We start from the raw sequence: 13,068 nt of genomic DNA on the forward strand, positions 1-13,068 counted from the left end.
AGGAATATACTTCCTCAATAAGTAGAGATTTGATATTATGCTCTAACTAAATGCAAGAACACCATTTGAGCAAAAATGGTTCAGAGATGACCTTATCGAAATACTACCTTTCAGACGAAGAGTTGAAATAAGTGATGCACTAACTACACGTATAAATTTTGAAATATGGAGAAACTCCTGTTTGCTTTTTATACGGGAGTATGCATGAATAAAATATACTTTTCACAGCAATTACTGAAGTTGTAACATATTACTTTTTTTGGTTGAATACTTCAGGAAACGACTTTGTTTTCAAATCATTCAGACCTGGCCTAAAAAGAAGCATTAAATGAAAAATAAGCTATTTACTTATTTGAACCAAATTTACTCAGAATGGGCAAATACTAGATGGTGCATGACTTTTAATGAGAAGATACAAGATACCTTTTCTTATTAATTTAAGCTTCTCTGTATCTAGACACATTTCTCTATGATTTTCTTTCATTTATGCACATCTTGCAAGGAGAGGCACTGACAACTTTTCTTTCATGCTATCTTTTCAAGAATGATTGAATGGTAAAGTCATGGATGATAGAAATAGTGTCACTTTCTAGGCCAAAGAGCACATTTATTTTCTGTTCATATCTCCCTCCAGGGTAAAGATCAGGTAGGTTTATCAAAGCCTGTTATCAAAGGTCCATAAGCTGTGTTAGGTTCTTCAGCTGTGACACAAATCCATTGTGTGAACAGTACCTACATAGGCTCATCCAAATCTCCCCTAAGGGGCTTTGAAGAACCATCAGGAACATGAAGCTCATGCTGCTTGCTGTGCCATGAGTAAGGAAATCTTTGTCTCTCACCCAGGAGTCTCATGCCTCTTGCCAGCATCCATGAAACTGTGTCAGGCTGACATGTCAGCTTGTGCATAAGGTAAAATCTCAAACCCTTTACAATTCTTGAAAGCATCCAAATATAAATTCCTGAAGCATGCAGTGGTTCTCAGATGATGGTAAATTAGACAACGAGGCTAAAAACCATACAATATGACAACAAATTTGTAAAAATAAAAATCGCTTATAAGTAGTTATAATGTGTCTAAAGTCTGCTACAGATCACAATATAAATATGAAATTTAACAAAAAATGGATGGACAACTCATAGTAAAAATAAAAATTGCTTTAGCTGAATGGCAAACTGATGGAGATCTGCATAATTACCTGAATTGCTACATCCGAGCCAGAATTCGATAGCTCTAGGGTGCTAATAGAGCAAGTCATTGGAAGAATTGTGCTATTTCGGAAGGCATACAAAAAGAAAAAAAACTAGAGTGCTTTCATTTTAGCCTTTATGTGTGGAAAATTATAAACTGTATATGCTACAGCAGTGACTGTTACTAATTAATTATTAGAAATATCCCAGTGCGTATGCGCTAGGAAATAACTCATAGTCTACTCTTCTCTTCATTCAAGCATCCCAACCTGTGTTTACAGATGACCAAAAGGCATGGTAACACAGAACCATGACTCGGGGCGGCTCTACTGTTTCCTGTCTCTGACAGTTTGTTGAAGATATTTGACCTCCTGTTATGGGCTGAACTGTGCCCCTACAGCCAAGTTCATACCTCAGACTGACTGCATTTGGAGATAAGGTCTTTAAAAAAGTAAAATGAGGTTCTTAGAGCGGGCCCTAATCCACTGTGACAGGAGTCTTCACAAGAAGATATTAGGACACAGACGTGCCCATGGGGGAAGATCACATGAAGACAGAAAGGAGAAGATGGCCACTTACAAGCCAAAGAGAGAGGCCTCAGAAGAAACCAACTCTGCCAACACTGACCTCAGACTTCTAGCCTCCAGAACTGTGAGAAAATGAATTTCTCTTCTTTAAGTCAGCCAGACTGTGATACTTAGTTATGGCAGCCCTAGCAAATGAATATACCTCTCTTACACCTACATTTTCTCACCTGTAGACAAGGAAATAATATGTCTTTTAATATTTCCAGGAAATTTAAATAAGGTAATATATTCCAAGCATTTACTGTATCCCTAATAATAAAATTAATGCTCAATGAAATCTTAGAACCCTTCTCCCTCCTCTAAGAATTTGAACAGCATTCTATGCCCAAGGATAGAGTCCTAAAGACATGTTTGTGCATCCTGTTGCCTTCATCTTCTGACATATAGTAAAGGAAGACGTCAGTACAGGTCTGCAATAAGGAAAGATATTGTAGGCATCTGATACTGCGATTTAGACCCCAAAGGAGTTGAAAGAAGTTTTGGACATTATGTTTGAGGGGAAAAAAATGGGTGTCAATGGGTATTCTGAAATTTGAAACATAAGAATATTTAGAACTATAATACAAAGTGAGGATTATAAGAAAATTTTTCAGTATAGACTTATGAATTTGATTTGTTAACAGTTCAGATATAAGATATCTAAATTCTTAAATGAAGATTTATTAGACCATTCAAGATAATTGTCCAGATTTCTACAAAGGGGTGCTGCCAACTTATAAAAGTTGAGAATTTAATATTTAGAGGGAGGGCTTGGTTAAAGTTCTAAGAAGATCAGGTAATCAGAGCAAGGGAGTTTAGAAAATAAAATCTTTGTAGTTTACAAATAGAATTGGGAGACGTGCAGACACGGCGGCAGTCATACAAAGAGAAATGTCTAATGAAATATGACACAGGATGAAAGAATACAGAATTAGACTCTAAACAGAGAAGAGAATCCTCAAGAATCTCTAAGCTCCTGAACTAGAACTATGGTTCTCAGAGAACATGTCGAGGATTAGAGAAGCATCTTAAGATCATAGTCTGCACCATCACGATAGAAAATATTTTGTCATCATTTATTTGGTTTGCTTTTCCCTTCACTCTGTTCACAGGAGGAAAGATATTGATGCCACGAAGGACTCTGTTTTGCTGAGTACATCACTGGGATTGTACAGGCAAATTTGGGAGTAGAAGTTAAATTTCCCTGTGAGAGACCTGGTGTCACTTGATATCAAGGCTTTAGGAGAATGGAATGGTTTCTTACATAAAAGTGGGGAAAGACTTCAGGTGTTCGGAAAGTGAAAGGAAGTAAATAAAAAAGAAGGCATGAAGAGCAGAGAAAAGAGAAATCCAAAGATGGCTGAACAATTGGGTACGTTATCAGTGCCTCTAATTAATCCCCCAAATTATAAATAAATTAGATTAACACAATGGTTTTCACGTGGACAACTCTAAAGTGGCTGACTGTGCACATTGTGACACATTTTGAAAAAAAGAAAACCTCAGCATACAAGGACACAGGTGCTCTTCCCATAGGAAAATGAAGATGAGAAATCCCAGAAATGCAGGAGAGGGTCACACATTGGCGGGCTGTGGAATTGAATGGTATCTGGGCCAATCAAACTTGAATTCTCCAAGGTGACACCAGGGCTCCACTTCCTGATACCTCAGTGGCAGTTGAAAGGGTGGGGCAGAAGTCAGCAGGGTAAGTTGGTTGAGGTTGTGTCACAGCAATGGTTGTCTGTACTTTAAATACTAATATTCAAAAACATGCTTAAATTTCCACAGTTGATTTTTGATGTTGCTTGTGGGGGTAAGGTATGAGAACACTAACTTTGCTATGAATACTGAAATTTGTTGCTCGAATGCCAGTTATTCTGAAAAAAAGAAGTGCTGCTTACCTCAAAATAATACTCATTTTGAGGACCATGGAACTCCATTGTTCCAAATGCAAGAAACAAATTAGGTCGTGATTCTACACAAAACTATTCTTTACTCATGTTACACTTTGCATGCACTTAAATTTTCGGCAAAAGTGTTTCTTTCCAAAAAAGTACCAAAAGCATAGCTATGAGAAAAAATAGACTTGATTTATTGACAAGGCTACTAAGTAAACGACTCAATTTTAAATCTACTTCTATACTTCCAAAGATAATTCACACATTCTCTGACCATAGACAAAGAAACCCATGGGAGAGCAAGGGAAGTAATTCTTTTAGAAGAAGAGGAAGTAATATCCTTAGAAGGATACCTGAGCCCTGGTATGATTAATTAGGACAATATTGGCCACATCCTTCTATGGTGATCAACACTGAGCAATCTGGAAATTTCTTAAATTTAATGAAATTATTTTTTGGACCTTTGATAATTTACATTCTTAGGTGTTCCTTTTGCTTCTATTTGCATATTCTCCAGCATATTATTTTAATCCAGTCTTACTCACGTACATTAATTAATATCTATACATACACAAATATAAAAAAACATGCCGACATCTTAATGCAAAACCAGTAACAAGATTAAGTCTTCTCTTTGGCCATCAGATTTAGGCTAAACCTGCTTGTTAACTATGTTTACATGGATTGCTTTATGTGTCGTGCTTCCAATAGCCATTATGAATATAAAATGGCTTTGCCTGGCCATTGCTCAACTAGGATTTGCTCAGAAAGTGCATTTTGCACACAAGACACTCGTTTTTTTAAAGTAGGTCTAGAAAAAGAGTTTGGCTCCTGGTATGGATGGGACAGAGGACAGATTAACTGACAAATGAAACTGAGATTCTATAAAATAAAAATTATTCTTTTAAAACTTTCAAATGTTGAATTAAAGAAAAACGAGGAAAAATGACTTCTTTCCTTGTCAATATACCTTCAGTTTACACAAAGTATAAAGAAATGGCAGACACCATAAAATTAATTAATTAATTCAACAAATACTTATTTGTGTTCTAATTAAGTTCCAATTTCTATGCTGAGTAAAATCTGGAGTAATAGTTTTCATGTTGTTTATATTTAGATAGCTGACAGAAAGGCAAAGGATAATTCCAGTATAATAAAATAAGTGCTAATGGCAACAATCTATATGGGGCTGATTGCTGTCTCAGAAAATATGTTTTGGGGCTAAAACCACAGATGTGGAACTATGTTTACAGCCATAAATACATTATTTAAATGAGCTATTTTGAAATACATATTGGAAATACTTTTTTCCTCAAACTTTTATCATCTTGAAGTCATAGAACTTATCAAATCTGATATAATGCAAATAGTAAGTAGAATTAAAAAGCAAGAAACTAGCCTCTTTGCCTAGAGCTGCCACTATCTATTACGTCGCTCTCATGAATAAGGGTTTCTTCACTTAGTAAAAATGAGGCCACTGAGTTTGATCCGTGTCTGTGGAGCCTTAGGATGGCCCAGACATGCCTGGGTCCCCACAGAAAAACCCATTTCTACTCTTGCCTTAATAAGACCAAATCTGCTTTGATTCATTTTCTGTAGTGGCTGCAAAGTATTTCATTTGGAAAACCATTTCTATTGGTTAATTTGAAAAGCAGTAAATGATGATATCTATGTCCTTGTGATCCAAATACAATGAGATTCTAGCAAACCGAAAAATGAATTTCCATGACAATCAGGCCAACAAATGTCAGAGTAAAGCAGATTTAATTTTTGTTTAAAATTTAACCTATATTCAGGAAAATAACTTTCCCAGTTGAATCAAGGTTATTTGATAAAATTTAATTTTAATATATTTATATTTGAATATCCAAATCAGGAAAGCTCAATGAGCAAGTAAATGAATTAGTGGATTTCATATATATATTTTTTGTTGCATCAGATTAAGATTCATTCTGCCTTTGTTGCAAGTGTAAGAACATGGATATTTTTATTCTAAGTCTTTACTGAGAAAAACAGTTTATATCAATTTCAAATCAATATATATATATTTAGAAATGCAGCAATTTGCATTTTACTTTGAAGGGATTGTCTTGTTATGCTCCTAACTGCTGGCTCCCTAAAATTTTTGCTGAAGTGGCAAGTCCTTGAAACTATGCAGGATTTACACCCGCCATCTGGCATTCAGGTGTCTTACTGTGGCATCTAGTATACTAAGTCACCTCTTGCTTATTCCAGTCAATGAGCATGACGTCATTGGTGTCTTAGAGTAATGAGATGTTCTGATGTTTCTCAGGACATATAAGTGGTCCAGATCTTTTGAGACTATATTATGATAGAGAGCAAGAGATTTAACATAGCCCTGATTCAAAACTGTGAATGAATGTCCTTGCTGATTCTACACAATGAAAACTGTTTCTGATCCTGTCTTCTAATTGGAATAATAAACAATGCATTTGTCATATCAATGGCCACATATGATATATTGAGGCCTTATTAATCTGTTTGAGCAATCATACTGTGTTCTGCAGGGTAGGTGTGAATTGGCTTGCCAATTGGTTAAATAGTCATCCTCCTGGATCCTTCTGGTTTCTCCAGAAGCCAGACTGGTTAATTCAATGCAAATATAGTAAGGACAACCATCCTCACATCATTTAGATCTTTAAAGGTTGTCCTTATGCTTCCTGTCTCCATTTCCCTCCACTCTGGATGCAATATTATTTTTATTTACTATCTTCGCTGATAGGAGGAACAGATTCAGAAGTTTCTGCTTGGCCTTCCTCACTATGACAGCTCTTATCTCACGTGCTAAGGACCCAGTGTGAGGATTATATATTTGGGGCCTGGGGAATTTACAACTGGGTGTGTCACTGAACCAGTGAACTTTACCTGGGACTCCCATTTATTACTTGGCCCCTATATACTCCTACTCTAAGAGAGAATGGGGTTGATGCTTCAGGTCTCTGGTTTTCAATGTCAACTCAGACCCCTTGGGCAATAGTCTTGAAACGTCTTATTGTTTCCCTGTCCCTGGGATAAATTTAACTAAATAAATGGCTGTAGGTCTCTTCGGGGCAACGCAAGAATAATCATTACAAGATATACTTGCCGCAGTGTTGCAGGACCCTTCCTCTTGGGAGTCGGTCACCTTTGCAGTCGATGGATTCCACATCTAAATGTTGGCTCAAGCTAAGGAACTGAAAATGGGATTGCAACTTATTATAGGGTAATTGCTCTGAATATCTTGCTCCTAAATTTGCGCTTTCTTCTACTCGCAGATGTTAAGCAGCGTCTTCACTTGCTTCACATATTTTGCTCCTTAGACAGAATCCCATGCTCTGTGAACCATCTCCAGAGCTGTCTGCAGGTGCTGCTCCACGGCAGCACCTCCAACCCCACCATTTGCTATGATAAACGTGGCACTGTGGCTTCTGGCAGTGAAGTGCTTCCATCTGGCCTGTTATTTGGGGGATCTGGAATCTCTATTGTTATTAACAAGCTGAGCTCTGTGACCTCCTCTCCTACCATCGGCCCAGCTCTAAAAAGAGCGAACACTGGACTTAGTGATGCTGTCACCCTTTTCATCAGTGCAATCTCAAACTAGGTCATGTTATGAGAACTGTCTGAACCATCCTTGCAAATTTTCTTCAAATAAAAAACTTTGCTAAAATAAAATACTTATTAAATATTTAAAAATCTATAAGGTACTGTTATAGTGGAGGCTCAGAGGTATTTATACTTTAAATCAATATATTTAAACAATCTCTGAAAATATGTTACAAGAGATGGAAACATTTCTGAAGGGCAATTATGTAATTGAGTTATTTCATCTTAATTAAGCATTTATAATACTTTTGTTAAGTAGGAAGTAGGTCATTTCCAGGTCAGAGAACCTGTGTGAAATAAGAAACACCTGATCAAGATTCTTTCCTGTTGATTAGATCTTGATATTTCTTCTTCCTTTTTTTTCATTATTATCCACTATTAGAAAACAGAGTTTGTTAATCCACTGTTGGAAGTATTGAAATTTTAAAGACACAGAAGTCAGGAAATTCTAAGTTAGATTGTCTGATCACCAAATTAAATGTTGCTGAATTTTCAATTACTTCATTTTGAGGACATTAGGGCTGGTTATAGCCTTGAAATTGCTTGGAATAATCAGTCCTTTGCTGAATCACTTGTCAGGATACAAGCAAATGAGCTTTCTTCACTCCACATTATGTGCATAATTGGTGGCATGTTTACCGTTTCTGAATATATGATGCTTTTTAGAGAATTCTGAATTTTAGTTCTATGTTGAGAATGCTGGTAAATAGAGTGAAGACTTTAACAATACTTAATTAGTTTTGGAGAAACTTTGAAAAATCAATATTCCCTAAGAATATGATTTGCAAGACTCTTCAATACTTAGTGACCTTGTTAATTGGTGAGATGACTTGAAAAATTATTATTGTTTCAGTTCAATGTCTCATAAGATAATTTACTAACACCTTGATGAAAACAAGAGGATTTACTTTGGTAAATTTATTTAGCTTAAACTTAGCTCTAAATGTTTTTTTATTTCAAAAATTATGTGAAAATGAATTTAGAACATGTATGTTATGTGCATACCCTCAACCTTTTTTAACATAGATATATATTCACTGATTATTTAATTGAAAAAACTTTTACTGAATACTTACTGGAGACTGTTCATTAAATACCTTTGGGGTATAAATAAATATCTTGTTAATCTCGCATAACTCTCAGTATAGAGGAGAAAAGAGAAATATAGATGAGCAACTCAGGTGGCTAGTTTTCATGGTTACCTGAAAATTACACTTTGAGGGATAAAATTACTATTATAAATAATATAATATATAATATTGTTATATATAAAATTATATATTGTTATTGGATTGAAAGAAATCCAGGAAAACTGAAGAATGATAGAGCAAGTGTAATTCATGGAGTGTACAATAGGATGGCAGGCAGAAATTACATTGCATGCGTCTGATTTGCTTGGCCCAGAAGTCTGGACCTCCTATCTATAGGGAATGACAGACTGTCGAAAGATTTGTGCAATAGTGCAATATTATAAATTTTAAGAAGTTAACTCTGGTAGCTGTGTAGATAATAAATTATTTAATCAAACATTAGAGGCAAAAAAAAAATAATAGTGCGTATTGCAATAGTCCAGGTGAACGATATACCAATCTTAAATGTAGACAACGTTAAAAAGAAGGGGGAAAAAAAGCTGGAGAGAAAAGAACAACTTGAGAGTTATTTGGGCAGTAAAATGGAAAGGGCATCATCGTGGAAACAGAACACAACTGCTTAAAACACCGCTCTGGACTTCGAATCACCTGCGCTTGTCAGAGGTCACTGTTGGATCAACGCTGCTCAACCTGCTTTCCTAGTTTATTGATGTGTATGTGGATTTTGTAAAGTCACTTTTACAGTAATACACATGGTAGCTCTCAATTATGATTACATAATTTATTTGAAGGCTGCTAATCAAAATTTTAGTTACATATTTAGTTTGTCTTTTTTTCTTCTTACAACTAGCATATGTATTTTTTAAATATTTGAATTTGTTTAACTATTGAAAATGAAAATTCCATTTATTAGTTACTCTAGATTATAGTATTTGTAAGAATTTACTGAACAAAGTTTACGTATATATTTTTAACTTTTAAAATTAAGTTTATCATGATGCGGGGTCCGTGAGCCAAGGAGTCGAAAGAAAGATTTCTTAGACTCTCAAGATCTGGCAGTAGTGCTCTTTTATTTAGAGAATAGTGTGGAATAGCATGGGGACAGGAACCATGGGCAGTCAGAGCTTCTGCTGCCGCCACTTCTGCTGCCCCCGCTGGCATGGGGACAGGGCCCATGGGCAGGCAGAGCTGGTGCGTGGGGACAGGACCCACGGGCAGTCAGAGCTCCTGCTGCCGCCGCATGGGGACAGAACCCATGGGCAGTCAGAGCTCCTGTTGCTGCCCCGAGTTGAGGGTTAGGGCTAATTTTATAAGGCATGGGTACGTGACTTATTTTTACTGTAGAAAAGAAAAGATGATGTAAAAAGTCATTAAATGGTTTCAGTGCAGATGGGGTCTAGTTATTGTGTGGTCATATAACTTTAGATACGAATCTGGCCATATAGATCGGCGTGTAGGTGAGGATGCCCTGGGCTTCTCTCCCTGGGGCGGTCCTAATTCATACCATAAAAAAAGTCCACTGGGTTGTATAGTTTGGCATGTAGGCCAGGTCACCTTGGGCTTCTCTAGCTGGGGCAACCTTAATCCACATCAATCGTATAGGATGTTTTCCTAATGAATAACAAACAGAAAAGTTCAGCAGATGTCATAATCAGTGGAGATTGTCAACAATAACTTACTTATGATGTAAAAAAAAAAGTGCCTCTCATGTAAGACATCACCCAGCAAGTTTTACTAACTTGATAATGGAACATAAATACTTATACAGGCAAGTTGGGCAGTAAATTACAAATTTATCTTCTATAGGAGATATGGAAAATGCAAGAGTTTTAGCCAAATATCATCACAAGCACCCATATGCCTAGTTCCAGATAGGCATCTCCTGTGTTCTTGAATGACCATATTGGTAAGCTAAAAGTACCATTTTGATTGGGATGTGGTTGTTAGGAGAACCAACAGTTTGGATTGGGCTTATTGATAAATGTACACATAATGTAATCTAGTATGAAAGTGTAATGGAGTGAAACATTTCTAGGTAAGGTTTCAGAAGACGTAAATTTGAACCTTGGTTTTCAATTAATCTTGGTGTGACCTGGTTAAGTCACTTAACTGTTTTGAAAATGTTTTTTGAAGAAGTTGAGAATTTCCTAAGGAGTTTGGTAATAGAGAATAGGACATACAGCCCATAATACTACTGGACATAACTGAATACACGTATCAAATAACACTGCAGTTATTTGCGCTTCATGCAACAAATAATTTCTAAGTGATTACTATGTACAAGGCAGTATTGAAGTTATTGATGACTAAGCAAGAAAATAAGACAAAGCCCGTGTTTATACGGCCCACATATTCTAATACGGAGCTTAACTGGCCTTTGTTTTAAGGTGTCTTTTAAAATTTCCCTATGCATTTTATTATCTGCAGTCCACCAAGCATGTGCAAAATTGTCCTAAATAATGATATTCTTGGATTTTGTAGTTCCTAGTTCTAGCATATTTTTAGTGTTGATTAGAACTCAAAAGTTTCTCAGCCCTGTGAACAATTCCCAAATTGTTCAGTTTACAGCTCCCAGGTAGTCCTTTGTGAAGCTATGTGATGTTTCTCCCTATGCATTACACGTTAGTATTCAGTAACATTCTCAGGGGGCGTCTGTATAGATCTCTGGCCTTTTCCTTTCTCTGTACCTCTTGCTCTTCTTTAGGATTCTTTCCTGAAAATCCAGCTGGCTCTGCTTTTCCAAACTCCAAACTCTGCCTCTGAAACTCCATGAGTCTGCCATGTTCTGCTTAGATTCCCCCTCCTCATGCTGAAGTCTGGAAAATGCCTCCAGGCAGAAGTCAGGGGAGCTTTGTCTTGGCCTTCGAACTGTCCAGTGTTTGAAAACACATATTTCTCCAATTTTCTTGTTGCTTAGAGAAGGAGGTCAAGTTTAATACCAGTTAATCCATTTTGGTCAGACACAGTTCTCTACCTTTTCTTCAAGATTGTCTATTTGATTCTTTCTATATAATTAACTTCCCTTTTGAACATATTAATTATAGTTATTTTAAAGTTTTCATCTGCTAAACACAACCCCTGAGTTATTTGTGGGTCCATTTCTATTGTTTATTTCCTCTTACTTATCAGTAACTGTTACTTGCCTCTTCCTAGTTGCGTCAGGGTGTATGGTGGACTCGCCTATAGAAGACTCCGTTGGTCACATTATCATCCAAGGAGGCTGTGTCTCTTCTCATGTTAAGACAATGAGGAACTGACAATCTCAAAACAGTCAGTTACTGAGTTTTGTGTGTTTTATTTGTAGTTTTAGGAAGACTAGTGAACCTCTGCTGTACCCTTTTTTCTAATACGTGATCCCCCTCAGTCTTAATTAAGAGATCAGAGGTTTCTCTCTCCTCAGCCCTAAAAAACCGTGAGAAATACAATTTTGCCCTTCAAGTCTTCAGTCCAATTCTCCAGACTCCTGACCACACAATTTCAAAATCGGACAGATTTCTTGAGTGAAAACCCAGCTATGTGCTTGAGGCAGGAGGCTGGCGTTTTCTCATCTAAGTCCCAGGGGACTACAGGAGCTGGCAGGCTGCCATTCCTATGCCTTTCCCTTTTCTTTCCAGCCCGCATGCACATCCACCCCTCAACACAGGATCCATGAAGAAGCCAGTTAGTTGTCAGTTGCTACATTTTTGCAATTTATACTCCAGTCCCTTGCAGCCATTGCGAGATTTGTTGGTTTCTCTTAACTCCATCAGAGGTCTTCCCAAACCAAGACCAGATTTCAGATGATGCCTGAGATTAGCAAATATCCAAGGGGAAAAAATACGTAAAAATAATACGTCATTTTGGAAGAGTTTTTCCTCTCTGATATTTTAAAATCGTTTACTTCTTCCCGCTGCCATAGGCTCCCTAAAGACTACAATATGATTTTTGTATATTTATCTGGCTTTTTTTAGTTGCATTTGCAATGTTGGCACGCTATGATATACAACATCCTACTTGGAAGCAGAATTCTGCGTGGTGCTTTTAATTATAATAATTATATTTTTCAGATCAAGAATCTCTAGGTAGTTCTTTATTTCAAATCTTCTTGGTCATTCTTAATGGATTTCTGCACCTGCTTGTATTTTCAGGTTTCTCTTTTAGTTTTTGAAATATAAATGCATTTGTTTTCATATTTAATGGCTGATAAGTCTGCTCTCCTGAAATCTTTGTGGATCTTTTTCCTGATATCTCTTGTAAATGCTTATTCTATGATTTTTTTATGTTGAATTATTGTTATTGTTTTAATTGTGAGCTATTTTTTTCTTTAGAAGTTTACCCATAGGAATTATTTTAGGACTGTGTGGAAGTTGAGCTCCTCCACAGAGAACTTAAGATTTGCTGCTACTATTCTGTCTGAACTCCCAAACTGCAGATATTTTAAATGTATTTTTTTGCTTGAGATTTTTCAGACCAGGTAGAATGAAGTTGCACTAAAAATCCTGCATGCGGGCCGTCTTATGGTCAGAAATTTCAGAAGTCATTTATTTTCCTCTACTCAGTTCCAAGGTGGAGATACTTTCTTGCTGTCTTTTTCTATGATTTAAGTAAATTTCTCATTTATCTTGCCATGAAAATGTACTCTATTCAAGGTCTCAGCTTTGTATTAAACGCTTCATTTGGGGAAACTTCTAAATATCTTGTTCTGAGTTCTCCAAGAAACCAAGAAAGCAAAAGCTCAAGATC

This window comes from Equus caballus, chromosome 23, assembly GCF_041296265.1.
Source record: "Equus caballus isolate H_3958 breed thoroughbred chromosome 23, TB-T2T, whole genome shotgun sequence".
Lineage (NCBI taxonomy): Eukaryota > Metazoa > Chordata > Mammalia > Perissodactyla > Equidae > Equus > Equus caballus.